This window comes from Apium graveolens, chromosome 1 (assembly GCF_009905375.1).
Source record: "Apium graveolens cultivar Ventura chromosome 1, ASM990537v1, whole genome shotgun sequence".
Lineage (NCBI taxonomy): Eukaryota > Viridiplantae > Streptophyta > Magnoliopsida > Apiales > Apiaceae > Apium > Apium graveolens.
Genome location: NC_133647.1, coordinates 110,594,810 through 110,605,419, shown reverse-complemented (window position 1 = coordinate 110,605,419; position 10,610 = coordinate 110,594,810). Strand labels below are relative to the sequence as shown.

General features: G+C 38.1%; 1 non-coding gene across 1 annotated transcript; it reads right to left on the bottom strand.

The window, feature by feature from the left end:
* Window positions 1-1,356: 1,356 nt before the first annotated feature.
* On the bottom strand, window positions 1,357-1,463 carry LOC141681993 (small nucleolar RNA R71). Its single transcript, XR_012559403.1, has one exon. It is a non-coding gene; the product is annotated as a small nucleolar RNA R71 (small nucleolar RNA).
* Between the last annotated feature and the right edge of the window lie 9,147 nt (window positions 1,464-10,610).

Here is a 10,610-nt window from a genome sequence, read left to right as displayed (position 1 = left end):
TGAATGTATGATAACCTAGTATTGATTGTGCTTATTCGTCTTATGAGCGTCGTGCACTGATAAGATAGCGTGTTAATCTTTAATGAAGCGACAGTGAATTTAAGGATTTAGAACTTGCCATGCTAGCATAGGTTCATTTGTTATTGTTACGCATGATTCGTAGGTAATTTTAACCATATTACTTGCCCTGTGTAATTATTATAGATAACTTGTGCTTTAAGCCATTATTTGTCAAATTCTATAGACATATAGGGTCTCAATATAATTGGTGTCTATTCAGCTTCTATCTCTTTTGTGGATGTCTGGTAGTATGTTATTTGTGCAACGAAAGTTGGCGTTTAGCAGTTTCGTGTTATCTGATTAGTGTCATCACCATTGCATGTTAAGGATAAGAATAATAAGGCTATTGAATGAAGTATTTAATGAAATTAGAATCCCATGTTTGTCTCATATAATATATAACTCTCTTTTATTCTCTTAGTTATAATTGTTAGTTTAATTAGTAGTTGTAATCAACCTCAATTTATTATCGTCTTAGCATTGGATAATAACCATATCATCGGTGCATATGTGCATAAATCACATAGTTTACCAAATCAGTCTATGTGGGAACGAACTAGAAACAATTCTATATTACTTGCGATCGTGTATACTTGCGTGAATATTAGCGCGTGTGTAGCCCTAACAAGTTTTTGTTGCCGCTGTCGGGGACTGAAGTGTTAACTTTTAGTTTATGTGTTTGTCATCAGTGATCGTTAAAGTTCATTGACTTGGACATTGTTACTTACCTAATCTTTTGCTTGTCGTGTTTCAGGTACTCTCGCGGTCGTCTATACATACGTGTTCGCGAGCTCGTAGGAGAATTCTGGATAAAGAGGAAGAAGTTGTAGAGGAGCGAAGGGAAGATTTTGAGGATGAAGAGAAATTAGTAGAAGAAGAGAAGATCGAAGAACCACCTTTATTAGAGATGGGAGATCAAGCAGATAATACTAAGGATTTGATGGACTATTCTAAGCCTAAGATCAATTATATTTAGTCAAGCATCATCAGTCCAGCCATCGCTGCTAACACTTTTGAGATAAAGTCGAGCACGATTCAATTGATATAGAACTCAGTTCAGTTTGGGGGTTCTCCTTCCGAAGACCCCAACATGCATATCAGGGATTTCATCAAATATGCGACACGTTCAAGTTCAACGATGTGTCTGAAGATGCTATCAAGTTGCGACTATTCCCATTCTCTTTGAGGGATAAAGTGAAGTGCTGGTTATATTCTCTACCACCAGGGTCTATCACCAGATGGGAGGATCTTGCTCAAAAGTTTCTCACTAAATTCTTTTCTATGGCGAAGACTGCTGCAATCAGGAATGCTCTTACTCAGTTTGCTTAGTAAACTGGTGAAACTCTGTGTGAAGCTTGGGATCGATATAAGGAGATGCTAAGGAAGTACCCACACCATGGCATGCCTGATTGGATGATTATCAACTATTTCTATAATGGTTTAGGCGCATAATCTAGACCTATGCTCGATGCAGCATCTGGTGGAGACCTATGGGCTAAAAGCTACAATGAAGCTTATGAGTTGATTGAGCTAATGGCAGCTAATGAATACCAGAATCCTAAACAAAGAATGTTGCAAGTCAAGGTTGCAAGAATTTTGGAGGTCGATACAGCTACTGCTATAGTTGCTCAACTTAAGGCTTTGACGATGAAGTGGATTCTTTGGCTAATTATGGAGTTAATCAAATCACTAGTATTTGTGAGCTTTGTGCGGGAGCACATGAAACTGAGCAGTGTGCTATGTCTAGCAAATCGGCTCAATTTGTGAGCAACTTTCAGAGATCACAGCAACAAGCTCCGGCCACTTATCATTCAAACAACCATAATCATCCTAACTTCAGCTGGAACAACAATCAGAACGCGGTAAAAAAGCCTTATCAACCAAACACAGCAAGGAAGTATAACCCTCCTGGTTTTCAACAACAGCAATATGCACCAAGATAACAACTTCAACATCAGCAGTTACCTCAAGCAAATGAAAAATCTGAATTGGAGGAGTCGAGGCTCATGTGCAAGAGCCAAGCTGTTTCTATCAAGACCTTGGAGAATCAGATTGGGCAAATTGCTAATGCATTACTGAATCGTCAACCTGGCATGCTTCCGAGCGATACTGAAGTGCCAGGCAAGAAGGAAGCTAAAGAGCATGTTAAAGCAATCACATTAAGGTCTGCTTCCATAGATTTTACTGATTCCCACCAATAGATGACTTCTCCCTTCAAGAAGTAAGTAGCATATGGTGTCTTCTGATCATCCCCTAACTGTACCAACTCAAAAGCCCTTTCCATTTCCTTAATCCATGTGTTAGCTATTATTGGATCAGTGGTATCATGAAATGCAGGTGGATTCATATTCTGAAAAGCCTTGAAAGTGACAACTTGTCGAGGTGGTACTGGTGGATCAGGTGGTTGGTGTGGTTCACGGTTATCTTGGTTTTCAAATCATTATTGAAGAGTTATTTGTTGTTGAGCTATAGCGTTGGTTTGCTGTTGTAAGGTTTCCAGTAACCGAAGAATATTTGGATCTGTGGTAGATGTGGTTGTTGGGTTCTTCTTTTTGGGTGGCATGATCCTGACATAAGAGTTATGTCAAAGCAGGTATGAATAATGAAATAATTCGAGGGTATCACATGGCATTCTTATTTACATTTGAGGTCAAATTTCAAATTAAACAAATATGGTGATGCATATACAGGCGTAAGATAACAGTTGATAGCAAATGGAATGATAGTGCATAATAATTGAAATCTAAAGGTCTCAATACATCAAGATCAGGATAAAGTCTGATTCTAGGAATAACATGCTTATTTAAAGGAAACAACTGGGAATTCTACGAAGTCCGATAATACTACAACATGAGAGGTAGATAATGGAAAGAACTAAGGCTCCACTCCATCGGAATGGGGCTTGGTAGACTTCTCCTCTCGAAGCATCTTCACAATGCTCTGGAGCTCATCCCCACCATCTGGATGATATACTGGCTAGTGCGGTCTCGGTGCGATGGCATCTCCTCAAGCTTAGTGTTGACGTACTGAACCAAGGTCTCAAGTCTCGCAGTCATCTGCTCCTTAGGCTTCCCTTCATAGTTTCGGCTGTCCGGATACACGTTCCTCAGTCGGTCTATCAGTCGGTCGTACTTGCCCTGAAGCATGTCAAACTCGCGCCTCAACTCAGCATACACGGAGAAAGCAATAGTGTCGTCCGACCCCGAGGATGATGAGGAGTGCGCCCTTTGCTGACAAACCAATAAGAGGAGTATTAATAATAAATTTACTTAACCTACTCTCTCGTATAATATTTATAACCTATATTCTATAACCTAATTGGGCTGTCCAGGGACTTTAAACCGTAACTCTGATACCAAAACCTGTCACACCCCCAACTTAACAAACATAATATATAACTATTACAATATTTAAAATAGAGTAAATATCTGAATCCAAGATCTTACAGTTTAGGGTTTGGAACAGCCCAACACTACCATCTATTACAACTGATTTTAATATCGAGTCCTCGCACAAAACTATCTCTTATTCTACCTGAGCTCGGACATACACATCGACGTCACAAGTCTTACGTGTTGTCTGCTTCAATCTAACCATAGCTGCTAGCTGTAATATCAGGGTTAAAGCAAGGAGTGAGCCAAATGCTCAACAAGTGCTAAACAATACGGTACAAAACATAAATCGAGATATATATTAAAGAATGACAATGCGAAGATATAACTAATAATAACAAGATGAAATTTTGGGTGATGGCATCATTTGCTTGAATCAAAACATTTTTAAAATCATATCTTAATCAAAATCATTTTATGACGGTACGGATTACAGTCGGTGATCAGCCGTGAAGTAATCCTGAACCTCGCTGGGTTCTAAACATTAATGGGACCCCTAGGCAACTTTTAAGCCTACAATATAAGTGTGGAAAGGACTCGCGTCTCAGTCCAGATCCACTATTCAAAGAAAACACTTATCCCCCTTTGGGACTGAAAATCCACATTTTAATCATTTCAAAAACTGATGCCGATTTATAATAAAATCTCTTAAACAGTAAACATTTTTATCAAGGGATTATAGATCAACTTTGAAACACTGGAAATATGTCACCAAATCTCAGGGCCATGATTCACTAGACTTAATTCTATCGGGGTACATGTACAGTTTCTATTTACAAGGTTTCTGACAAGAAGATTTAGTAGGGTTTTTGGATAATAGGAAGGAGTAATGCCAAACTAGGCTTTAAACAAGGGTTTTAGACAAGGTATAGGTACTAGAACATCAAGAAGATAAGCTTCACTGGTTACACGTATACTAGAGGTGTTAAGGTATGAAGAAAATGATCGTTAGCTTAAGGTATATCAGGATTGTCAAACTTTAAGGTAAGGATAGGGTTATCAATCAATTAAGAACAACTTTTAAAGAATATCTGGCTTTTAGGTATCAAGGTAGAGTTTTTATTGGGGTTCAAGCATCAGGGTCAGATATCAAGATTTCTCAGGAATCAATAGCATGTTAATCAAAAGGGTCAATCAAGTATTATAGCAAATCTTTATTTTATCATGACATTCCAATTACTTTGATATACTAGCATGATACGACTTTTGATCTACTTGCAATAAGTACTTGAGGGTTCATGGCATTTCTATATATTACTAAGATAGATTTGAGAATCACTTGGTTCAAGTATAACAAGATAACTCAGGATACTCGCATTATTATATATATATAAGCTAGTTATCATACATTCGTAGTGTAAACGAAAAGCAGGTTGAATCACTTGCCTTGAGAAAGGCTGGACTGGTCTGGCAGGTAGGAGCAACTGGAAGCTTTACTTGACCTTTGTGGCAAGTTTACCCTCGTCGCGAGATCCTACACAATTAATAATAACCTCATTATAATATATTCTCACCAACTCAACCTATTGACAACCCGAAATTAAACACAAGTGGCACTTAGGCCTATATGCACGCAATTTATAATAACCTTATAAATACAATAGTACACATAGCCACATATACTCACATATCATATTTTAATACCAAATAATATCACACACACATAATGCAACACTAGGCTTGGATGATCTCGACCCACAACTTCAGTCACTTGATCGCTAAACTAGACACAGTCTCCAAATTTTGGCCCTACTAACTCGATGTGCCTTTACTAAACTATCCAAAACTTATTGACCCTCACTTGGGCCTTTCACTCTACTGGATTTATACTATCCTGCAACCATAGTGGTCAACCTAGGTCTCACTCATAAGTGCTCCAAAACTATGTGGTAAGTGAAAGTGCTCACTAAGGTAAATTTCAAAATGACATCTATGGTTTCTTGAGTGCATTAGACACTCTTACACACTACAAGTTTACCTCCAAAACTTCTACACTAGACTCTTCTGACCATAAGGCATCTCCCAAACTTGATGGGCTCAATGGCCTCCTTGGGCCTAAGCTTAAAGTCCATGATTCCCCTGTTTTTCTGGGCATAAATGCCCTGACTTGAACTAACTTGTGACACATGATTCTAACTCAAATCTATAGATTATGGCTGGAAAAACTCCTCTGACATTCCCTCTAACTAAGGCTCAACAGGGCCTATGAGGACCTACCCATGACATGGTCAAAACTTCCTATTTCTAAGTTGCAACAAAACTGTCCCCTGCGGACAGATTTTGTGATCTCACCTTGTGCACCTAACCAAACGACTTACAAACCTCCCAACAAACACCTAAACCTCTCATATACTCCTAGTGCTAGCTTCTGGTGGCTTGGGCATCAAAGTGCACAACAATGACATGGTCAAATCTCACTCTAAACCTCAGGGTACCAAACTGATTTTCTGCAGAAACTAATACTCTCCTTTCACCAAGGTTCTTACTTAACAAACCCAACCAACAACAACCAAAAACCCCAAACAATACTTAACTAAGGTGATCTACTGAACTAACTCTCTTACACTTCAAAATAGTCTTAGTGGAGATCATCCTTCCCTAAGGTGCAACATAGCAAAATAAAAGTTATCACATTACACAATTACAAGTCATCAAGTTTTCAAGGACAACAACTTTTACCTTCTGATAAATATAAACGAAATAACATCACATATTAAGGAGCACAAATCTTAATTATATCTTAACTTAACTAAAATTAAGTTTACTAACAAAATATCAATCCAAATGATCAAGAACTTCCAAAATTCAAGAGTGGTTTACATGCATGCATGCCTTCGAGTCTTACAAACCAAAACAACATGATTTCCAAATAAATTTTCATCATAATTCACATGCAAGCCTAACATGGATTATAACTAAATGACCACCTAAAATGCAAAGGTTCTTACCAATATTTTACTACAAATTTCATGTTATCATCACAAAAACACACAAAATGAAACAAGGCAACAAACACCATCCATTCGGCTCCTATCAAGTCATGGCCGAATGGATTAGGGTGAAAACAATATTTGCATAAGTGTAACACACTCATGTCTATCCATTCTCAACCCTATGATACTATAACTCATGGTGAAAGCCTTGGATTCACAAGAATCGAGGATGTTCACTTTGAGTTTAACAAACCACCACCATGCAAGGTCAACACATAAGTTTTCACTCTAAACTTTTGAGATATATAAGAACAACATGTAGGGAGTAAGATTACTTGATTATAGATGATTGTTTGAGTGAAGAAATGAAGAAGGAAGGGATGGGGGCCTCAACTATGGAATGGCCGAGAGGGAGGGGGGGAAAGCCGAGAGAGGGGGGAGGAGAAAGAGGAGGGTGAAGTGGTGGGGTGGAATGGAGTGATCATCACTCTTTGGTTTGTTTTTATGTCTTTGATTTGACTAAAATATTAGTGGATTTGGGAAATGACAAAAGTAACCCTCTAGCTAAAGTTAGGCCATTTTGCATGCAGGTCAAAGAGGTAATTTGGCTAACAAATTGTGAGTTAGTGGGGTTTGGAAATGTCTTTTTTTTGCCCTTTAATTGAATGGAAGGAGTGCTTTGCATGCAGGGTTTCCATGTAATTGCTAATTATTAAACAACTAATTTTCAAATATTTACTTTTAGAAATAAAATAAGAGTTCAAAATTATAAAATTTATACCATAAATAACTTGATTTTTAAAATTTTATAAGTTCACTTTTGAAATTTGTGAACAAAATAAGTTTTAAAAGAAACATTTCTCCAAGGTTTACAATATTCCTTTTAAATTAAAAATAAGGGAAATAAATAAACTCTTGCTTTGAAAAATCATATATCACATAAAGCAAATTTATAATGCAGAATTTTTATTCACACACACGTACAATCATTAAGAATTTTTTTTTACATTCGGCTCTAATATTATACCAAGTCCACAAAGAATATTACATAAAATGTCGGTCGTAACAATGAAGGTGAGAGCACTTACAATATTTGGATGCTTCTTTCTGGAAGCGAAAAATGAATATGCCTTTTGAATCTCTTGGATTGGAGGAGCTAAAAAGTTCTCCAAAGCACCTCAAGCCATCTATTGAGGAAGCTCCTACTCTTGAGCTTAAGCCATTATCTGAATATTTGAGGTATGCGTTTTTTTAGGTGATGCATCTACTTTGCCTGTTATTATTGCATCTGACCTTTCAGGTAGCGATGAGGAGAAGCTTCAGAAAATTCTTAGAGAATGTTGGACTATAAAAATTTAAGGGAATTAGCCCTTCGTATTGTATGCACAAATTCTGCTAGAAGATGGAAGCAAGCCTACAGTTGAGCAACAGAGAAGGATAAATCTGATCATGAAAGAAGTTGTGATAAAGGAAATCCTTAAGTGGCTAGATGCAGGGATCATCTATCATATTTCTGACAGTTCATGGGTGAGCCCAGTTCAGTGTGTGCCAAAGAAAGGTGGTATCACTGTGGTAGCTAATGAAAAAAATGAGTTTATTCTTACACGAACAGTCACGGGGTGGAGAGTTTGCATGGATTATAGGAAGCTGAACAAAGCTACAAGGAAAGATCACTTCCCACTTCCTTTTATTGATCAGATGCTTGATAGATTGGCTGGGCATGACTACTATTGTCTTATGGATGGCTATTCAGGATATAATCAGATTTGTATCGCTATAGAAGATCAAGAAGACTACATTCATATGTCCTTTTGGCACTTTTGCTTTCCGAAGAGTTTCTTTTGGGCTATGTGGAGCATCAGCCACTTTTCAGAGATGTATGATGGTTATCTTCTTTTATATGATTGGAAATAATGTAGAAGTGTTCATGGACGATTTCTCCGTCTTTGGAACTTCTTATGACGAATACTTGCACAATCTGGGGTTAGTGCTGAAAAGGTGCGCTGAAACCAACTTGGTTCTCAATTGGGAGAAATGTCATTTTATGGTGCGCCAAGGCATCATTCTTGGTCACAAGGTTTCTAGTAAAGGTTTATAAATGGACAAAGCCAAGGTGGGGGTGATCGAAAATATCCCTCCACAATATCCGTTAAGGAAATTCGCAGTTTTCTTGGTCATGCGGGTTTCTATAGGCGATTCTTCAAAGACTTCTTGAAGATTTTGAAACCATTGTGCAATTTTCTAGAGAAAGACGTTCATTTCAAGTTTAATGATGAGTGCATTGCTGCTTTTGAAACATTAAAGAAGAGTTTGATTACGGCACCTGTCATAACTGCACCTGATTGGTCTTAACCATTTGAAATGATGTGCGATGTGAGTGACTATGCAGTTGGAGTAGTTTCTGGGCAATGTAAGAACAACATATTTCATGTAGTCTACTACTCTAGTAAGACTCTTAATGGTGCTCAACTGAATTACACCACTATTGAGAAAGAACTTTTAGCTTTCGCCTATGGTTTGAGAAATTTCGATCTTATCTACTTGGGACAAAGGTGACAGTTTTTACTGATCACGCTGCAGTTTGACATCTCGTCTCGAAGAAGGACTCGAAGCCTAGGTTGATTCGATGGGTTTTTTTTACTTCAGGAGTTTGAATTAGAGATCAAGGACATAAAAGGGACTGGAAATCAAGTCGACGATCATCTATCACGTTTAGAGGATCCAATTGCTACTTCACAAGATAAGTCTTTGATTCATGAATCTTTTCCCGATGAACAGTTATTCGGAGTGCAAGCGGAAGAACCGTGGTTCGTCGATATAGTGAACTACCTTGTGAGTAACGTTATGCCTCTAGAGTTGACTTCCGCTCAAAGGAAGAAGTTTCTACATGAAGTGAAGTGGTATATGTGGGATGAGCCATTTCTTTTTTGCCAAGGAGCTGACCAAATTATCAGGAGATGTATTCCTTATAGCGAAACGTGGGGGATCTTGTGAGATTGCCACTCAACAGCATATGGAGGAAATTATGGTGGAGAAAAGACAGCATCTTGTATTCTTCAAGCAGGTTTCTTTTAGCCAACTTTGTTTAAAGATGCTCATCAGTTTGTTTTGAAATGTGATCGATGTCACATGTGGGTAATATGTCTAAGAGGGATGAAATGCCTCTTAATGTGCTTCTCGAGGTCGAACTCTTCGATGTTTTGGGAATTAACTTCATGGGGCCATTTGTCTCATCTTGTAATAATCAGTATATCTTGTTGGCGGTTGATTATTTGTCGAAATGGGTTGAAGTTAAGGCGTTTCCAACGAACGATGTGAAGGTAGTGCTTAATTTTCTTCACAAGCAGATATTCACAAGATTTGGAACTCCAAGAGTCATAATCAGTGATGAAGGGTCGCATTTTTGTAATTGCAAGTTCACTACTATGATGCAAAGATATAATGTGAATTATCGCATTGCTACGGCTTATCATCCTCAAATGAATGGTCAAGCCGAGGTATCTAACAGGGAGATCAAGCACATTTTAGAGAAAGTTGTGTCCATCGAGAAAAGATTGGTCTTTGAAGTTTGATGAAGTTGTTTGGGCATATCGAACAGCGTACAAGACACCGCTAGGGATGTCACCGTATCAGTTGGTTTATGGTAAGGGGTGTCATTTACCGGTAGAGTTAGAGCATAAAGCATATTGGGCTTTGAAGAAATTGAATCTGGATTTGAATGTAGCTGGAAAGAAAAGGATGCTTCAATTGAATAAGCTCGACGAGTTTCGACTTCAAGCTTATGAGAATAACAAAATATATAAGGAGAAAGTCAAGAGGTGGCGCGATTGGGGTCTAGTGCTCAAATCATTTGTTCCAGGGCAACAAGTTCTTCTGTTCACCTCTCGTCTCCGTATTTTTCCTGGAAAGTTGAAGTCAAGATGGTCAGGGCCGTTTGTTGTCAAAATTGTGTTTCCACATGGAGTGGTGGAGATTTTTGAGAATGATCCTGGCCAAGCGTTCAAGGTAAATGGTCAGAGGTTGAAGCATTATGGTGATACGGCAAATCGCGAGGTGGTTAGTGCCTTTTTGTTGTCCGTTTGATCTCGAGTTTCTACGTCAAGCTAAAGATGTAAAGCAAGTGCTTCTTGGGAGGTAACCCAAGTTTGTTATACATTAGTAGGTAGAGGAAGCAAGAAGAAAAGAGAAAAATATAAAAAAATTAGGAAAATAGAAAAATTCAGGG